The following is an 18,652-nucleotide window of genomic DNA, read 5'->3' as shown; positions in this document are numbered from 1 at the left end:
GGACGTTACATCGCATTTGAATATCGAAGGGGTCTGGGCTGCATTCGAAAAGAATCCGACTTGTGTTGTTCAGACTCTCATGAAAAGATCAGATACAGGTCGCATTGCATCAAAAAAATCAGAGTTGCAGTGTGAACGCAGCCATAGATTTGAATGCAAACCAGACGTGCCTGACGCTCAAAATGCATTTGCTGTGAACGCACCATAACGTGTTAAAATGTTATGATTGGTATGTAGTTTCTACACCAAGCTCTAGGTCACCTCCAATAGGACATGTGCAGGAAACCTTTAACAGATGGTTTTTGGGGTTTTATTCATATGTAAACTACACAGAGATGAATGGAATCAATAAATAATTGTATTGAAAACAATGACTGGATTCACAGCTTCATCCGGGACGAATTTGTGAGAGAAGAGAAAAAGTGAGGGTCTTTGCAGTTCTTCAGGATGAGGTAATTGAGACAGGCAAGTGAGTAAATGCTGACAGGTGAGTGCTGAGTGTACACTGGAATCCAGGCTCTGGCAGGGGATGACAGTGGAAGAGGAGAGTTGTCTAGATGAGAACTGGACTTCTGTTAGGTGATCTCAGGGAGTCGCTTACCAGCGGTGAGAAGTTCACCGAAGAAAAGTGTGGCGGGTAACAGGAAAATATCTCAGAATTCATAAAGAGGCTTGGGATTTCACTTAACATTTACACTCTGGTGTTTCATGGGCTTTGGTCTTATAACCAGGGCTCTTGATTAGGAAAGCTGGCAACCCATTTACCTGATCAGCCTTGTCACACACAAAACCCCCCAACACTCAGAATCATGATATCTAGAGCATTAAGAGTTATTTTTACAGAAACTATGGAACCAAGCCCAACATTATAATCATTTGGAGTAATTTGGTCAGTAGGCCGCAGATGGAAAGGTTCTCCTATATCACGTATTTTCTCTATTTGATAATAATGTTCTGACTATGGCTGGAGACTCAAAGCCTTTGCAGCATCTTTTCTCGGTAGACCTCTCTCTCCAGACTGATAGATGTTTATTTTTGTATCTTTTAGCCTACTTCATGTTGTCCCATTTTGTATAGGTATTATTTTTTTTCATTCTACAGGTCAGACAGTAAGCAGATTTTGGATAATTACATTCAGTTCAGGTTTAAATGTAAGGGGCTAACTATTCACAAGTTGGTTTGAATAGCTGTTATACTCAAAACAACTAATTATGTAAAAACTAAATTTCGTATTTTTGTCTTTTACTCAATATTTGAGATGCAAGTATGACAAAGCAAAAACTGAAGAAATCTGTCAAGAAGCAAATCTATTTTTTTTACAGTGCTTTCATTTTGTACAGTGAAATTGGCAGAATGACAAAAGTGTCTCTGCTGTCTGGTTCTAGATAAACATTTACAACTTTGTCAAAAGTTTTTCTGAAAACCTGAAGGCTCTGTTTGCTCCCTAAAGAAACATAACATGTCTTCTAAAACAAGTGAAATCAAAGTGAAAATGTTTTATATATATTGTTTTTAGCACTTTAAGAAGTTTTTGTATGAACATCTGTTGCTGCTGTTATTCCTGAATTTACCCCTTTTCTATCCTTTCTATTTTATTCTAAAATAAGTGATCTGAAATTCAATCATTACTCATCAGCTTGTAAAATTTGTGAAAATAAAAAAATTGAACACAAGATAATTTATATCTATGTTCATGTCTATAGCGAAGAATGAATGAAAGGATGCAGGAATGAATCAAACACAAATCAGATTGAAACTGAATTAAAACTCCTACATTTTCAAAACAAACATTACTTCTTTTGTGAATGTTTTCATCTACCCCCCTTTTCAAAATGTTGATTGTTTCCCATCCTGTATGTTTGGTAGCTGAACAGAAAACAGCTCAGTTTTTCTCTACGCAGCAGAGTTTAGGTTAGGAAGATTACCTTTTGCCACTTCAAAGCCACTCAGCTGTTTCAGCATCTGCTTTATGGGATAAAACTAAAATTGCCTCTGTGCAAATATGTGCATTCACCTGTCAGTATTCTTTAAATGTTTCTTCTGGAGCTGTCAGTTTTATGATAACTTCTCTAAGATTTAAGCTACAATAAGTTGCTGAGACTAACTGGATTCTTTTCGGTGCCATTTTGGGGGCAGTGCATGTCTAAATGTAAAAAATGGATTTTGTCAGTGGCTACAAAACCGTTTAAGTTTCAGAAGTCTTTTGGGAAATCAAGCAAGGATAACGCTCAGGTCAGATCTTGTTTGAGATCTTGTGCACTGAGTTAACTGAGAATTAACAAATTTAAAGAAACAAATTCATTAGTGAAGGTAATTTATACGGGAAGTTCCTCCGTACCACCAGAGATGGCTAACCTGAACTCAACTGACACTTTACACTTTCTAAAATATAAAACTGAAGCTAATAACATCTTGGTTTTAATAAGTAAAAGGAAAACTGGAAAATGTTTAGGATAGAATGACAAAATAACAGCTACAATCAAATATTCTCTGGCTGTTTGTTTACACATAAGCTAGCATTAGCACATTAGCAACATTAGCGCAATATATATTTTTTATTTCAGTTTGCCAATAAATCACCTTTTTATTTCTTCAGTCAGAGAGTTAGTTTGTAGCAAAAATGCCAACTTGCAATATAACCCCTCAGAGCAATTTAAGTAAAAATCAGAAGTAAAAGCAAAAATAAAATGAAAATATTACAGGTGAAATCTATGAGACTACTTATTCAAAAACAAAAAAAAAAAAAATAGACACGAATTCAAAATAATGGCTAAATAGACTGAGTGATACCATCTCTCTTAATGAGGTTAAAACTTATTTACATTTTTATATCAGCAATTCTTAGCTACCATTGTAAATGTTGCACTTTTGTCCCAAATGTTTCTAACTAGCCAAGTATGTTAGCATATCTAAAAGCAGTTTTACATTCATCCAATGTGCACAAATAAAGAGCATTTAATGAGACATGATAAACTGCCTCCGTAACACTCATGTTGTCCTGCTGCATTGGGATAATACAAGTAACTGTTGCAGTGTTACATAGAGTTTCGTCTTTTCTCACTTTCTGCGTATTCAATCATCACTTGACCATTTTGGCACCAGTATTTAAAGCGTACTATCGCTCTTCAGCGCCCTCTAGTGGTCAAAAAAGCTGCACTATGCAGCAGCTTTTTCAGCTGAGTTACATTTTTGACCGGTGAAAGTGAATGAACAAATTTTACTCAAAGTGTAAGTAAAGCATTAAGATAGATAACCATATATTCACTATTTTCAAATTCCTCTTAAAATATTTCAGTTGCTTTTTGATATTTATAGGCTCAGTTGCAAAGAAACTTCTCAGACGTAACAGTTTTTGGTTCTGTGCATGCTAAGCGATAGCACTGTATCGCTACTTTCTATTAAAGCCTCTTAATGCCTTTCGGGTTTGGATTGGGAATTGCCTTTGCGTCTCCCTGTCTATAGAAGACACACATGCAGGCGCAAATAAAATATTTGTTTATGTATGATATTTGTTTATCATACATAAACAAATATTCCACCCACCCCCTTGTAGAAACACTCAGATTTGATTGATGAGGAAATAGATGGCAAATTGCAGTGTCCATCCTGATGGATGACATCATTTGGCCCAATGTGCTGATCACGAATGGCTCGTCCACCTCGCCTCCCTTTTCCTCCGCTCTCCTTTTGCTTCCGATTGATCAGTGGAGGTTTAGCACATCAGTTTTCTTTGAATTTAACGCATGAGGAGGGAAAGCAGTTGACGAGGCTCTTTACTGCCCATCCTAGTCCCCTGCCACCCTCCCCTCCTGCGTGCTCCACAATCTATCTTTATCTAGAAGGGGGTTCAGGCGATGACAGATCCAGTGGTGCTCTGTTTGTTTATCCACGTATGCAGACAATCACTCTGTGTTAAATGGTCCGTCTGCTTTTAGACGGATTATTGTTTACACATGCTCAATTATAGGGGTTGTCTGACTGGAGAGTTATTGAGGGGCAGAAACGAAGAAAGATGGGCAGTGATTGTCAGCCCTTGATGTCTTCTGTCAGTGTTTGTTCTTGTCATCAGACTTGAACAACCTGCATGTTTCCAAAAGAGTTTTAAGGTCTGCTCAAACACCAGGTGTTAACACAGGAGACAAATATGGAAATAAATGGGAAAAGTCTTTACTTCTGCCACATGATGATGAGAATCTCTTTACAATGTGTAAAAAAAAAGTTTGGAGAAGACATCTGTGCACATTTTTGAATCAGAATTTCTGTGTGCGAGTGTTGCTTTTCCAAATCTTGTTCTGCCAGAAGCTTATTTTCTGGAAGCCATTCATGCACCACCTCATATTCAAATAGTCTGACAGATTGAAGAAAAAAAAAAAATAGACAGAGAGAAAGAGAGAGAGAGGTAGAGAGAGAGAGAGAGAGAGATAGCTTTGGGTAGGAAAGCTGGGGGGCGGGTGGAGATGTCTTGATTGATGGGGCCAATGGCAAGCGGCTGTGGATGAGTTTATGAGCCAGAGCAAATCTGAATATTGAGAACATGGACATCATGTCACGCCGGACATATTAAGAGTTATTTGACAATACGTTATGTTGGAGATCTGTCACGCAAAAAAGATGAGCGGACCCTCGCCCGTGAGGCTGAAATTACAGTCTGCCGCACAGCGAGGAGGAACTCCCACTTTGTCAACCCTCTGTGGCAACAAGGCCCACCGACTGGGGGGATAAAACTTATTTAGAGCTTAATCCACTGTCAGCTTGGTGTCTCGGGTTCTTACTTTGTTATTTTAGGTCTAACTTTTAAAGCATTTCTTTGAATCATAAATATGACTTTTTTTTTGTCTTTGGTTTGAGTTTATCACAAATGACAGCAGAAAATGACTGTTTTAATCTGGGGTGAAACTCTATTCTGGCATGTAATGCACTGTGGTTTGCCACTGAATGGAAATAATCTTTCTTATGTCAGCCAAGATCCATGCCCAGGCTATTTTACACTTGGAAACGACATGGTGTGAACAAATGGCCTCCACCTGCAGCTACTGTGTCAGGACTACCCGTCTTGGCTCTTGGCTGCTGCTAATCTTAGCTTCCTAAACGGAGCACTGCCATGTTTTGACCCTGAAGGCATCTTCATCTGGTTACGAGATCGCTGTAACGGGGCTGATATACATTTCACCTGGTCTTTAACTCAGCAGAGTATTCATGCAGCTCATTTGTTTAGGAATCTTCTTTGTCGAGAAAAGTCGAGCTCATCCCACTTCCCCATGCTGGAGATTTTAGTTTAATAATAACAATAAATAAAGTTATCTTTAAAACTGATTATACAGGTGACATCAAGACCCAACAGTAGAGTCAGATGGTAATAAAATTAATCTGGTTGTGTGTGTTGTTATTGTGTCCTGCTTTAATTCTACTTTTTTCTATTTAATCATAAAAAATCATAGTCAGACAGAAGGAGAGTTATGAAACAGGAAAAGCAGGTTTCCTGGAAAAAGAGGAAGTTTCCAGCCTGCAGTGATTAAAATAGTTCAGACTGCTCATTTTGGGCACTAAAGGTTTAAAGAATAAAATCTAGACGTTTTGAGAAATTGAATAAAACCCAGAGTAAAATACTTAAATTAATAATGATAACTTATGATTAAGCCGATAATTAATATTGGTTTAACCGGTGGTTGATGTTGGTTTGATTATAAGAATATTTACACTTACTCTTATACTTATTGAAATACTTACAGGTGAAAGAAGTAACTGTAACATGGTGTCAAATGATTAGAATAATGAATTATTATTGGTTTCTTTTCAGAAATGTCTGTAATAACTCACATCATGATTATAATAAGAGTAACTAATAAGTAATGGTTATTATAATATTATAAGTGAATGCTAAATCAGAGAAACTAAAAGGTTATAAATGTGATTTTGACATTGAACTGGAAATGGTGTAAAATGTGTAACTGTAACTAAAGGTCACTGATGTTGTGTTAGAGGTAGATGGTAGGTGAAGGGTCAGGTGGAAAGAGGAACTGATGGGAGAGCGGAGGTGTCCAACGCCTTATTGCTAAACTTCAACTTTCCTAAGAGAAGGTTAGACACAAGAGGACTGTTGAGCAACTTGGGACATTAGAACAGACATCAGGTCATGTCCAAAGATGGTGATGAATATGAGATTATCGGTCCAAGCAGTCAGCCAATGAAACAGGCACAGCAACAAAGTTAGCCAATGCAAATGCACCAAAAGGGTGGATAAACCCTTTATAAGGTGAAGGCAAAAGAGGAGTCTTTGGTTGGATCCTTCAGGCAGCTTCGAGCCAAGATCGAGATGGACAAAGAACTCTGCAGCTGAAGAAGAGCCGGGGCCACAGAACCGAAGACTGTTCTGCACATGGGGACCAACCCGTTAGCCCCGCAACATGTGGCTTCAAATCGCACTTTTCTCACCAGCTGGGTTCGAGACCCCAAAGACAAAGACCAAGGCAAAGATGAAGATAAAGAACAAAGGCAAAGAACAAAGGCAAAGAGGAAGAACTGGTGTGTTCCTTCCATGAGACCAGCTCGTCTACATCTCGAGAGACCAGAAAGATCGTGAGACGAGGAGAAAGGAGCTACAGAGCTGCAAGACAAGAAGGAGAGGGCCGCTACGAGCATGAGGAAGTCACCCTGAGGCCCGAGACCTGCCGCTCTGACTCAGTACTCTTCCTGTACTGGGAGCCTCCTGCTGCTGCAACGCCTTTTTCATCATCAGGCCAGTTCTGGGGTTCAAAATGCCAAACTCCGTCCGTCTCTTTCAAAGTTTTTCTTTTTTAGTTCACAGTGTCAGCATTAGGGAAAGATAGGCTAGATTATTGATTTTACTTATTTGATTATTTCTGCTACTGATTTAAGCTGTACTGACCCTTGCAAAATTGCCTTACTAATAAAATAATTAGCATTAAGAAAATCTAAAAGATGTTGTGGACATTCAGTTAATGAGTCACCTTAAAGTTCTTTGATGGTTGTAAAATAGCTATGAAGTTTGATTCTGGGAGGAGAAGGTGGAAAATGTTTTATAGGTTGCTTTTAGCCAAAACTAAAACAACACCCTTGGGACTCGCCCGAGTCACTAAAACCAACCTGGTTCAATAACAAGTGCAAGTTGTAATAAGAGAAAGAGTGACCGTTAACAGGTGTGCTCTGTGAAACTAGCTGATTCTGGGCTGCTTTATCTGGCTAATTCACAGAGTGAAAAAGGGTGGGACATCTGGATGGAGGTCGTTAGAAACCAGGCTAGTCTTTCTCGCACCCAGCTTAAACAGAGTTTACTTCAGTTCTGGGTAGGGTAAATCCCGGCAGATTTAGGAAACTCAATTCACCCGTTAGACGGAGAGCTGGGAGCAACATCTCCCTCCTCTCAGAAGAGGAAGTAGAGAGAGAGAAGGGGGGGGGGGGGTGCTGTGCAACAACAAGGTGGCGCCCAACGTGGGGCCACGCCCCTTGAGAAGAGGTGGGGCACCGCCCCTTGAGAAGAGGTGGGGCACCGCCCCTTGAGAAGAGGTGGGCCCATTTCAATTGAGTAGGAAGGACCTACGTTAACCAAGTCAGTAAAAACAGAGAGGCGAGTATCTGAATAGCTCACTTGGAGGCTAGCTCTTAAGGAATAGAGTTAGTGGTGACTGATCCGGCTGTCAGTCACAACCCTCGCAGTAACTGTATGGCATGCAGGTGAGGGAGAGCTTCTGCTGAGGATAGATTCGAATATCCGGACGAGGAGCCAGTAGCCAATAGCCTAAACCCATCCCTGCTTGAAGGCTAAAGAGAGGCTTTGGGGGAAAGGCAACTCGAACACAAAGAAAAGCAGGAGAGAAGATGAAGATTGATCCCTGTCTAAATCCCTGTTCCAGTCAGCCCCAGTGAGAGTGATTCTGTATGGAGAGGGATTTGAGACATGGACTCGAGTGAATCAAAGGAAGGTTGTCTTTGTTGGAATCGAGAAGTGGGACAGTTCTCCCAGAGGAAGGGAGGTCCCAGAAGAGTACGGGGACGAGGTCGTGCGGAGCGTGCATGGGGCCCTAGGACATGCAGGCGTGCGATCCACCCGTAAGGAGCTGGAAGAGCATGAACTTTGGATCCCACTGAAACAAGTCCAACGCGTGCTGAGGGACTGTGAAGTGTGTGGAAAATACAACGCAGGTCGCCGAGGGCAGCGGATGGAAGGGTTGTTCATCAAAGAGCACATTACCCAGGGCTTCAGTCTGCATGGATGTAGCAGACCCCATGGATAACAGAAAAGAGAGGTCAGGAGTACCTCTTGGTGCTGATGGACATGATGTAACAGTGACAGCTGTAGAAGAGTAGGTCTTCCCCTGCAGAGAAACTCCGTTCACGTCACGGAAAGCAGGAGGGCGGAGGCGCTTCTCCTTTTGGCCCAGAGAGGGAAAGGGGAAGTTGCGGTTTGCAGTGTCATTGAAAACAGGGCAGAAAGTTTGGATTAAAGCTCAAGATCACCCTGCAACAATGGTGATCAAGCTGAAATTCAATGGAATGGATTGTGTGAAGCAAGTACTGCACTGCAAAACAGTACTATTAATGAGGAAAGGGGTCCACAAGGTCAGTGCTCAAGCCAGTTCATAGCTAAAGCGAACCAGAACATTGCAAGAATCAAGCAACATGCCATCCTGTGTTAGATTTTCCACTATTACAGGATGATTGCCATTCAAAGAACAACTTCAAGGCTTTGACTGGGAGGGCCCTGAAGAAATTGGATTATGCTAAAGAAGAACTCCTGTCACAAACGGATGGATTAAAATGGAAAAGGGACTGAAGTCGTGAGGAAGGAGTGGCATCATAGAGAACCACAAAGATCATCCTGCAACAAAGCATTGAACACCTGGAAGGGGAAGGGTCAACAGTTTCCTCCCAGGACCTGAACAACTTCTGATGCCTCGACAACTCCAGTACCCCTTAACGACCTCCAGCGACGGAAAAGGATTACGATTGTGGATAAAGCGTCATGCTGCTCATGCTTTTTGCTTTGTTCTGCTGAACTTCCAGATTTTTTTTTTTTGTGAGGTTTCTGCCTCAGCCCGTCAGCTCATCAACCTGTCCCTAAGGATATTCCACATCCTGAAGAACCGACAGTTCATCCAGCTGAGGATCAGAGCGACCTGGGTTCTCTTCGACATTCGTCACTTCCTGGGAGGCATCAAAACTCCGAGGAGGGGGTGTCAAAGAGCAGTGGAGTTTTGAGACTCTGCATCTTCACATCACAAGCTGCTGTGGCCTTGGTGACGACTGAGGATCTGCATCTTCACATCACAAGCTGCTGAGTCCTTTGTGACGACTGAGGATCTGCATCTTCACATCCCAGAGGACCATCTTCTCTTTCCAGGGGATGACGACGCAGACCTGAAGGAGGGTGTTGGGTTCCCAGCATGTGAAAGGTCCGACCTCGAGGAGGGGGTGTCGAGAAAAGTCGAGCTCATCCCACTTCCCCATGCTGGAGATTTTAGTTTAATAATAACAATAAATAAAGTTATCTTTAAAACTGATTATACAGGTGACATCAAGACCCAACAGTAGAGTCAGATGGTAATAAAATTAATCTGGTTGTGTGTGTTGTTATTGTGTCCTGCTTTAATTCTACTTTTTTCTATTTAATCATAAAAAATCATAGTCAGACAGAAGGAGAGTTATGAAACAGGAAAAGCAGGTTTCCTGGAAAAAGAGGAAGTTTCCAGCCTGCAGTGATTAAAATAGTTCAGACTGCTCATTTTGGGCACTAAAGGTTTAAAGAATAAAATCTAGACGTTTTGAGAAATTGAATAAAACCCAGAGTAAAATACTTAAATTAATAATGATAACTTATGATTAAGCCGATAATTAATATTGGTTTAACCGGTGGTTGATGTTGGTTTGATTATAAGAATATTTACACTTACTCTTATACTTATTGAAATACTTACAGGTGAAAGAAGTAACTGTAACATGGTGTCAAATGATTAGAATAATGAATTATTATTGGTTTCTTTTCAGAAATGTCTGTAATAACTCACATCATGATTATAATAAGAGTAACTAATAAGTAATGGTTATTATAATATTATAAGTGAATGCTAAATCAGAGAAACTAAAAGGTTATAAATGTGATTTTGACATTGAACTGGAAATGGTGTAAAATGTGTAACTGTAACTAAAGGTCACTGATGTTGTGTTAGAGGTAGATGGTAGGTGAAGGGTCAGGTGGAAAGAGGAACTGATGGGAGAGCGGAGGTGTCCAACGCCTTATTGCTAAACTTCAACTTTCCTAAGAGAAGGTTAGACACAAGAGGACTGTTGAGCAACTTGGGACATTAGAACAGACATCAGGTCATGTCCAAAGATGGTGATGAATATGAGATTATCGGTCCAAGCAGTCAGCCAATGAAACAGGCACAGCAACAAAGTTAGCCAATGCAAATGCACCAAAAGGGTGGATAAACCCTTTATAAGGTGAAGGCAAAAGAGGAGTCTTTGGTTGGATCCTTCAGGCAGCTTCGAGCCAAGATCGAGATGGACAAAGAACTCTGCAGCTGAAGAAGAGCCGGGGCCACAGAACCGAAGACTGTTCTGCACATGGGGACCAACCCGTTAGCCCCGCAACATGTGGCTTCAAATCGCACTTTTCTCAGCTGGGTTCGAGACCCCAAAGACAAAGCCAAAGACAAAGACCAAGGCAAAGATGAAGATAAAGACAAAGATAAAGAACAAAGGCAAAGAGGAAGAACTGGTGTGTTCCTTCCGTGAGACCAGCTCGTCTACATCTCGAAGGACCAGAAAGATCGTGAGACGAGGAGAAAGGAGCTACAGAGCTGCAAGACAAGAAGGAGAGGGCCGCTACGAGCATGAGGAAGTCACCCTGAGGCCCAAGATCTGCCGCTCTGACTCAGTACTCTTCCTGTACTGGGAGCCTCCTGCTGCTGCAACACCTTTTTCATCATCAGGCCAGTTCTGGGGTTCAAAATGCCAAACTCCGTCCGTCTCTCTCAAAGTTTTTCTTTTTTAGTTCACAGTGTCAGCATTAGGGAAAGATAGGCTAGATTATTGATTTTACTTATTTGATTATTTCTGCTACTGATTTAAGCTGTACTGACCCTTGCAAAATTGCCTTACTAATAAAATAATTAGCATTAAGAAAATCTAAAAGATGTTGTGGACATTCAGTTAATGAGTCACCTTAAAGTTCTTTGATGGTTGTAAAATAGCTATGAAGTTTGATTCTGGGAGGAGAAGGTGGAAAATGTTTTATAGGTTGCTTTTAGCCAAAACTAAAACAACACCCTTGGGACTCGCCCGAGTCACTAAAACCAACCTGGTTCAATAACAAGTGCAAGTTGTAATAAGAGAAAGAGCGACCGTTAACAGGTGTGCTCTGTGAAACTAGCTGATTCTGGGCTGCTCTATCTGGCTAATTCACAGAGTGAAAAAGGGTGGGACATCTGGATGGAGGTCGTTAGAAACCAGGCTAGTCTTTCTCGCACCCAGCTTAAACAGAGTTTACTTCAGTTCTGGGTAGGGTAAATCCCGGCAGATTTAGGAAACTCAATTCACCCGTTAGACGGAGAGCTGGGAGCAACATCTCCCTCCTCTCAGAAGAGGAAGTAGAGAGAGAGAAGGGGGGGGGGGGGTGCTGTGCAACAACATCTTACATGGTGTCAATTTGTTGGTTGTTGCAGAATTTCAATGCGCTAATGACGTTTTTATTTACAGTCCTTGACCTTTTTCGTGTTTTGTCATGCAACAACCAAACATTTTAAATGCATTTCGTTTAAGTTTTACGATCGATCAACACAAATTAGAAAGTAGCTGTAATGTAGAAGGAAAATAATGTATTATTTCAAACGTAGTTTACAAGCAAAAAGGTATGATGTGAATTTGTATTCAGCCACCTTTACTCCAATACCCTTGAGAAAAATGTAGTGCAACCAGCAGCTGCTAAATCTGCTTTATTTGTAAATATAATGCACATTTGTGCAATTTATTCACAATATGAACCCAGTTTAAATGGCTAATGTACGCAAACACTTCAGATCCCCTCCAAAACGCTTATAACTGCTTAGTTTAATAGTTCACATGACAAATATACTTCAATATGCAATAATATAGTCAGTGGGAATCATTTAGGGTCTACTGCAGAATCTATTATCTACAATTTTCCTTATATGGTATCTACTGTTGGGAGTACAGCCAATCAGTGCCAAGGAAAATAAAAGCCGCTCCTGGATTGGCTGCCTTATAAACGCCATCCAATAATGTGCCAAGACGCATTGCATCAAGGTATTTAAAGCTCTGCAAATTGTATTTTCTTTCAAATATTTTTGATAAATTTTATTTAAAAAAATGGGCGACAAAACTGGAAATGGGCGAGGGTCTGCTGTGTTCCACAAATTTGATCTAATTGGGAGAGTAGCAAAAAGGAAAGGCATTGTACAGACTAAACTTTCCCACTGTGAAACATGGTAGTGGCAGCATGAGGCTTTGTGAATGTGTTTCTTCTGCACAGACATGGAAGCACATTCCAGCTGTAATAAAAGCACAGAACCAACTCAAGGAAACAAATGCTTTAACTTTACTTGTTAGATTTTTATTTTGTGTAAGAAATTATAAAAGCGTACATCCTTTTACTTCACAATTCTGCACAGTTTGCAACAGTCTGCTACAAAAAACTTTAGTTTGTGCTGTGAAAACGCTTGTAAACCCCACCTCTAGTGCGTTTCATTTTGAACTCTCGTTGCGCGGACTCAACATGGCAACACAAGCAGAAGTAACTCCAAGGTATTAATCGGATATTCATTTAGATGTGAGCCCTGTTCCTTCAAATGGTGGAGGAAATAAATCATTGGCCCTTTAATAATAATCAATGCCTAATCCCCCACAAACACACACACACACACACACACGCACACACACACTCTCCTCATGCATCATCTGCTTTTGTGTTTCCGTGTAGATGTGTGTACGCTGTTTCTATGTGTGCTCGGTGAGCCATGTTTTTTCCTCTGGGGGTGTCTTTGGTTGACCCCCCTACTCGACCCCTCTTTCTCTAAGGACAGCCAGCTAAGAACCAAGCAACATATCAAAGAGCTGAGGGGGGGGCACAGCCCGGCCACTGGGTTTCTGGCAAAATCATCTCAATAAATAAATATCACAAGACAACGCTGGAGGGAAAACCTTTGATGTGAGGGTGGGGGGGTTGAGCCCCATTCTCTCTTTTCTTGCTCACTCTTTTGCAACCTCAACGCAGGCGCTTCTCCTCTGGTGTCTTCGCTCACCACCAAACCATCACCGCTTGCTCTGACAAAACGGCTCATGTGTGCGTCTCGCTCGATTGGACAGAGGTAGTTTGCACCAGAATATTTCATAGAAAGCTTTATATTTTCTCCTACGTTGTTCTGAAGCTCAGGTAAGAAACAAATGACCATCAGTAAGAAGAAGATCTAAAAAGTAAGATAAATTTGTAAGTCATAAGTTTGTGATTATTCATGAGATTATTATTCATAGGAATGTTTTTTTTTTTTTTAAACAAGTCAAGGAAATTTGTAAGAGCTGATGGAAAGATGAATTAGGCTAAAGTCGTGGAAGAAAACCTTTTAGAGGATCTAATAAAACCTTTATGTTTTTTGGTAATTATAAACCACAGAAAATAAAAATCGCATCTGGGATACCTCAGGGCTCTGCTCTAGGGTCACTTTTAATCAAAATTTATCTGAAGCCACCTTGTTTAAATCATGGAGCATGAGAACTTCTACAATATAAATGGTAACGGCATACAACTCTGGATTTCTGTTTCACCATTTAACCACAGTCCACTGCAGGCAGTGAGTCAATTTGTGCAAAATACCCATGAAACAGAAGTTTCTTCAACTTAATGAAGAACCAAACAAAGTCTATTATTACGACTAGCCAAAATACAACTCTGGAAAAAATTGAGAGATCACTTAAAATGATCAGTTCCTCTGATTTTACTCTTTATAGGTATATGTTTGAATAAAATGAACATTGTTCTTTTATTCTATGAACTGCTGACAACATATCTCTGAAATTACAAGCAGAAAATGAGAAATGGTCAAAAATAACAAAAAAGATGCAGTGCTTTCAGTCGTCAAATAATGCAAAGAAAACAAGTTCATGTTCATTTAGAAACAACATTATTAAACTTTTAACTCAGGAAGAATTTAGAAATAAATACTTGGTGGAATAACCATGAGGTTTTCAATGGGGTTCAGTACATATTGTTTCCAGAGATGTATAGGTTTTCCTATCAAAGAAGGACAAAAAAACAAAAACAAATGCATGTTTTTATTTCCTGTAGGTTTAATTATTGTAATGATGCTTGTTCTGGTTTCTCATGCAGCTCTAGTTTATCTAAAATCTGGAAGCAGGTCTCTTAAGCGCTTAGTGATCTTAGACCTTAGTGCATTTCAGAATTACTGATACAAACTGAGGTAGAACCCTCAGGACATCAGACATTGTATATCCAGTGTTTCCAGGACAAAAGGTAAACAAATGGACACCACATTTAGTTTCTATATTCCTTGCTAAAAATCTGAGACATGCAGAAAATGTTGTCTGAAAACATTAATGACGTTTATCCACAAAGAGTATCATTTTATTAGTCTTTAATTGCTAAACTTTGTCATTTTAATGTTTTATTATTTTTATTTTAAATGATGAACATGTTATGTTACTTTCTTCCTGTAAAGTACTTTGAGTTATTCTGGTTATGGACAGTAGTGCTCTGCAACAGTTTTGTTCCAACAAGACAAAAACTCTAATGCAATTTTGTTAGTATTGCCCCGTAAAACTTCATACCTTTTTTTTTTTATTAAGAATCTTTGCAAAGGTGCAAACATTTCAGTCTCTTGATGTACCAAAGTGAGACATTTCACAAATTTTCTGCATCTCTCATTGCAGAAAAAAGGTGGTTCTAAAAAGTACTGACTCATGGGATTTGAATAAAAATGCACATCATGCAAAAATCTGTTGTGAAAAAATGTTCCTTTTCACTTTAAAAGTGTGAACTAGTATGTGTTGGTCTACCATTGAAACATTTTGGGGAAAATACTGTCGTTTGAGATTATAAAAATGTTATAATCAATTCTTTTGTTACATATTGTGTATAAAGCTTTACATGTTCATATGAATATGTCAGATTAATCAATTTGGTCTACTGAATGAGAAAATGTAATGCTGCATTGGACACTTGATAGCCCAACACTCTGACACAACAGGGTGGACAAGGTGAAGGCGGATGAAATGTGGGTAGATTGAGCTCTGAAATGGGTAAATAATCATTTCTCTCACTATTGAGAGGCACTGAGTGGAATGTGGATTCGAGTGTTTGCGATGGGTCACGTTAGACGAGATGAGGGTTAAACTGCGTATCTCAGGGGAGCACGCTCTCGAGTGTTGACCAGCCCAAATTAATTTTCAACAAGCCTCTTCAGGGCAACAATAAAGATAGATTACTCTAGCAAACACAGCGCCTTATGTGCTTTAGGTTCAGTGGAAGGATGAATGGCCTCTTAATAAGCCTCCGACTCAGACTACAGCGTAATGCTGTTGCTGTTACAGTTTTTGTAGTTGTTATGTGCATGCACATCCACTTTAGCATCTAACATAAAAGTATGTTGACAGAAAATCTTTTTTGCACCCAACTACTTTTACCGGTGGCACTCAGCACAGTCATTATTTCCAAAGTCTTATCCTCACATGGATTTAAATGTGCCTGTGTAGTTGACGTGCCTCAGCTGAAGAAGTCAAACAGCCGAGTTAAACAAGAGGCCTCATTGTTAATTTGAGCATCCTGGCTTATTAGTTTGGTTTTGATCTGTCGGAGGCGGCTGGGTGTCATCCCATCGCTTGTTTTCTCTCTCCCACTTTGAATGGTACAAGTGACAAAAGGCCTCCCACACACAGTAGCTGGCGCAGTGTGATCGCTGCATGCTGAGACACAGGGAGGTGTCAGCGCTAATCTCCTTTAAAATGGCTCTCTTGTCTTACATCCCATGCTCACAGCATCGCCTCAGCTCTGTAATTGTGTCTACTCGATGAGACTTGCCGTCCCACTTTCACGCCACTTTTGTTTCAAGCGTTTGAGCGTGCTCCACTGAAGTTACGTTGCATTGCACTTGACTGAGGAGCTGAAATTCAGTGAAATGTTTTTACCTGCTCGTCTCAGCCGTATCGGTGCGCTTTCTAATCTCCCATTACTAAAAGATGGAGTAGGAAGTACAACAACAAAATCTGATCCCATTGTAAGCCCAAGGATGAAACCACATAGTTAGGAAATATGCTAAAGAAAAGTGGCTGAGATTTACAATTTTTTAAAGTTTATGAATTCTAATTGACAACCAAGTCATTTCCTGGTTTTATATTTGGTATCCTGCAGGAAAAATGTTGGAGAAAGATTCCAGATTTTATTTTATGGTAGTGTTCAGTTCTTTGTTTGGTTATCTAAAAAGAGAAAAACATCTACACCATTTTAAATTTTCCTTTTTACACTCATATTATAGGTGCATTAGGTTAAGCTACCATAGCAACCAATTAAAACAGTGTACTGCTAGCACTAGCCAAAACACTAATGTCTATGCTAACATTATTTGCATATTGTTACCATAAAAGCTGCCATATAGTAACTGTATTTAGCTATTTTTAGCTAACATGCTGGTATAATACGTATATATGAATGTTAGCAATTTTTGCTAAAGGCTAACTTAAGTTCTAAACTGGTTCTTTTATAGAAACCAGTTTAAAGCTGGCTCTTTCTCCAGCTCTGGTTAAGAACTGGAATCACGTTGGTGGAAAAAATTAAATTGTCCAGTTAAAGCCTAACTGGACAAACTAGTATCCAATGTCAAACTTAAGGCAACATCCTCACTGACACTGGTACAAATTTTGGTACAAAGCACTGGTACAAATTCATTTATCTGCAAAAAGACCACCATCAGTTTTTAAAAACTGCCAACTTTGAAGTTGTGGCTCATTAAACTATCAAAATTCTCTTTTGCTAACCTCCTGTGACAGCTAGCTGTGCCGCAGTGCTAATGCTAAGTTGTGCATAAACTGGAGGAGCAAAAGTGGAGAATTGATTTCAACTGGCATTTTTTATTTGTGTCCTACTCTTTAACAACAGACAAAGTGTTGTTATCCACCTTGTTTACGATTCAGGGTAATGTTTCTGCTTCGGCCTGTGATACTTCTGTTGATATAAACTGCTATGTTCTGCAGTCGCCACATGAGAGGGCTGCAGATCTAGTCAACCCCTACTTTCAGTGAGGATGTTATCTTTGTAGATTAGTGGCAGAGTGTCAAAAACTCTTGCTAATGCCACGATTTTACCATCATAGAAAGATGCAAGTATTATGGATTAATTTTATTTTAGGCAACCCCAAGAAAAGCTCTTCCTTTTAACAATCCAAATTAACTTCAATTTCTCTCTCACTGGTGGTATAAATAGCAGCCCTTATTTTATTTTTTTACCTACTTCTGAAACACTGACCCAATTGATTTATTTAAGCGGTGTTTTTTCCTAAATACAAAACACTTAAGATTCGGTCATCTTTCAAAAACAGTTGTTGCCGGTGTTTTCTCACAGTGGCAGTCGCCCTCCTGTGAAGACAATCTGGGTCTGCTTACACATTATTTATGTGCTGGAAGGAAAACTGCTTAGTGATTACATTTTTTTCTGCAACCAAAATAATCTGATTTTAATTAAAGTTTGCTTAGTGCACATTGGGAAACCAAGTGACTGTGTGACTGCAAACACACTCTGGCTAAAAATGAATGTGACTAATCAGTTATTTAGCAGTTTTATGGCATGCTTAGATTAACTTTGTTGGACTTCATGTCTCTTCAGCCTCTTAAATACATCCCGCTGTATTGATAGCAACTGTTACACGATAGAAAAGGTCAGAGTTAGTTCAGCCGCGTTGGAAGAAGGAGAGACGGTGGAGGGGTGTTTGATGAGGAGGTTATGAAGCGATGCAACCACATGGCTTTATTTTGTCTGGAATTTTCTGCCCTTAATCCCGCGGTACTCAGCTTAGCTGCTGTGTTTTCTGCTGGATTCCCTCAAATATAAAAGAAGAGCCAAAACTGAGGTAGCTTTCCCAAGGTCACAGCTTTTATGGCGAGAAACAGATGATACATCTGGACTTGATTACAGGCGGCTGGAAAGCGCTTCCCCATTGCTCCTGCTATCTGCTGAGGGAAACGGGATCCGGCTTTGCAGGGGAGGTGTTACATCTTTCGTCATGTTTTGGGGGCTTTTGCCTTTCCTCCTCTTTCTTTCCTCTTTTGTTAGTTGAACAACTTCATCTTCATCCTTTTTATCTGCCACTGAAGAGCTGTGTATTTATGCAAAAATCTGAGTTTTGGTATGCTCGTCAGGACTGAAGCAAAGACTGAAGCATTCGTCAGTTGTTTTACTTCAAGTCTGCCTTGCTTGGATTATTCCCCCATGTTTCCCCCTTTTTCCCCACTTTGCTCAGAAAGTTTCTTCTTCCTCTCCCATGCCTCGCTGTTGCCCCGGAAAAGTCAGAACTCTCCCTGTCTCGCCCTCAGGACAGAGAGCACCTAGCCACATGCCTTGTAGGCTCGCCAGGAGCTCAGCGCCTCTGAACTGACTGATTGCCACTCTGGAAAA

At 40.1% G+C, this 18,652-nt stretch overlaps 1 long non-coding RNA gene across 1 annotated transcript; it reads left to right on the top strand.

The window, feature by feature from the left end:
- The first annotated feature begins 5,221 nt into the window (after nucleotides 1–5,221).
- Nucleotides 5,222–10,717, top strand: LOC148153715 (uncharacterized). The gene is made up of 2 exons (XR_015766367.1): nucleotides 5,222–7,449; nucleotides 7,500–10,717. It is a non-coding gene; the product is annotated as an uncharacterized LOC148153715 (long non-coding RNA).
- The last annotated feature ends 7,935 nt before the right edge of the window (nucleotides 10,718–18,652 follow it).

Source organism: Poecilia mexicana, unplaced genomic scaffold (assembly GCF_051168715.1).
Source record: "Poecilia mexicana isolate PSO_F unplaced genomic scaffold, ASM5116871v1 scaffold_19, whole genome shotgun sequence".
Classification (NCBI taxonomy): domain Eukaryota; kingdom Metazoa; phylum Chordata; class Actinopteri; order Cyprinodontiformes; family Poeciliidae; genus Poecilia; species Poecilia mexicana.
This window is presented reverse-complemented; position numbering and strand designations above follow the sequence as displayed.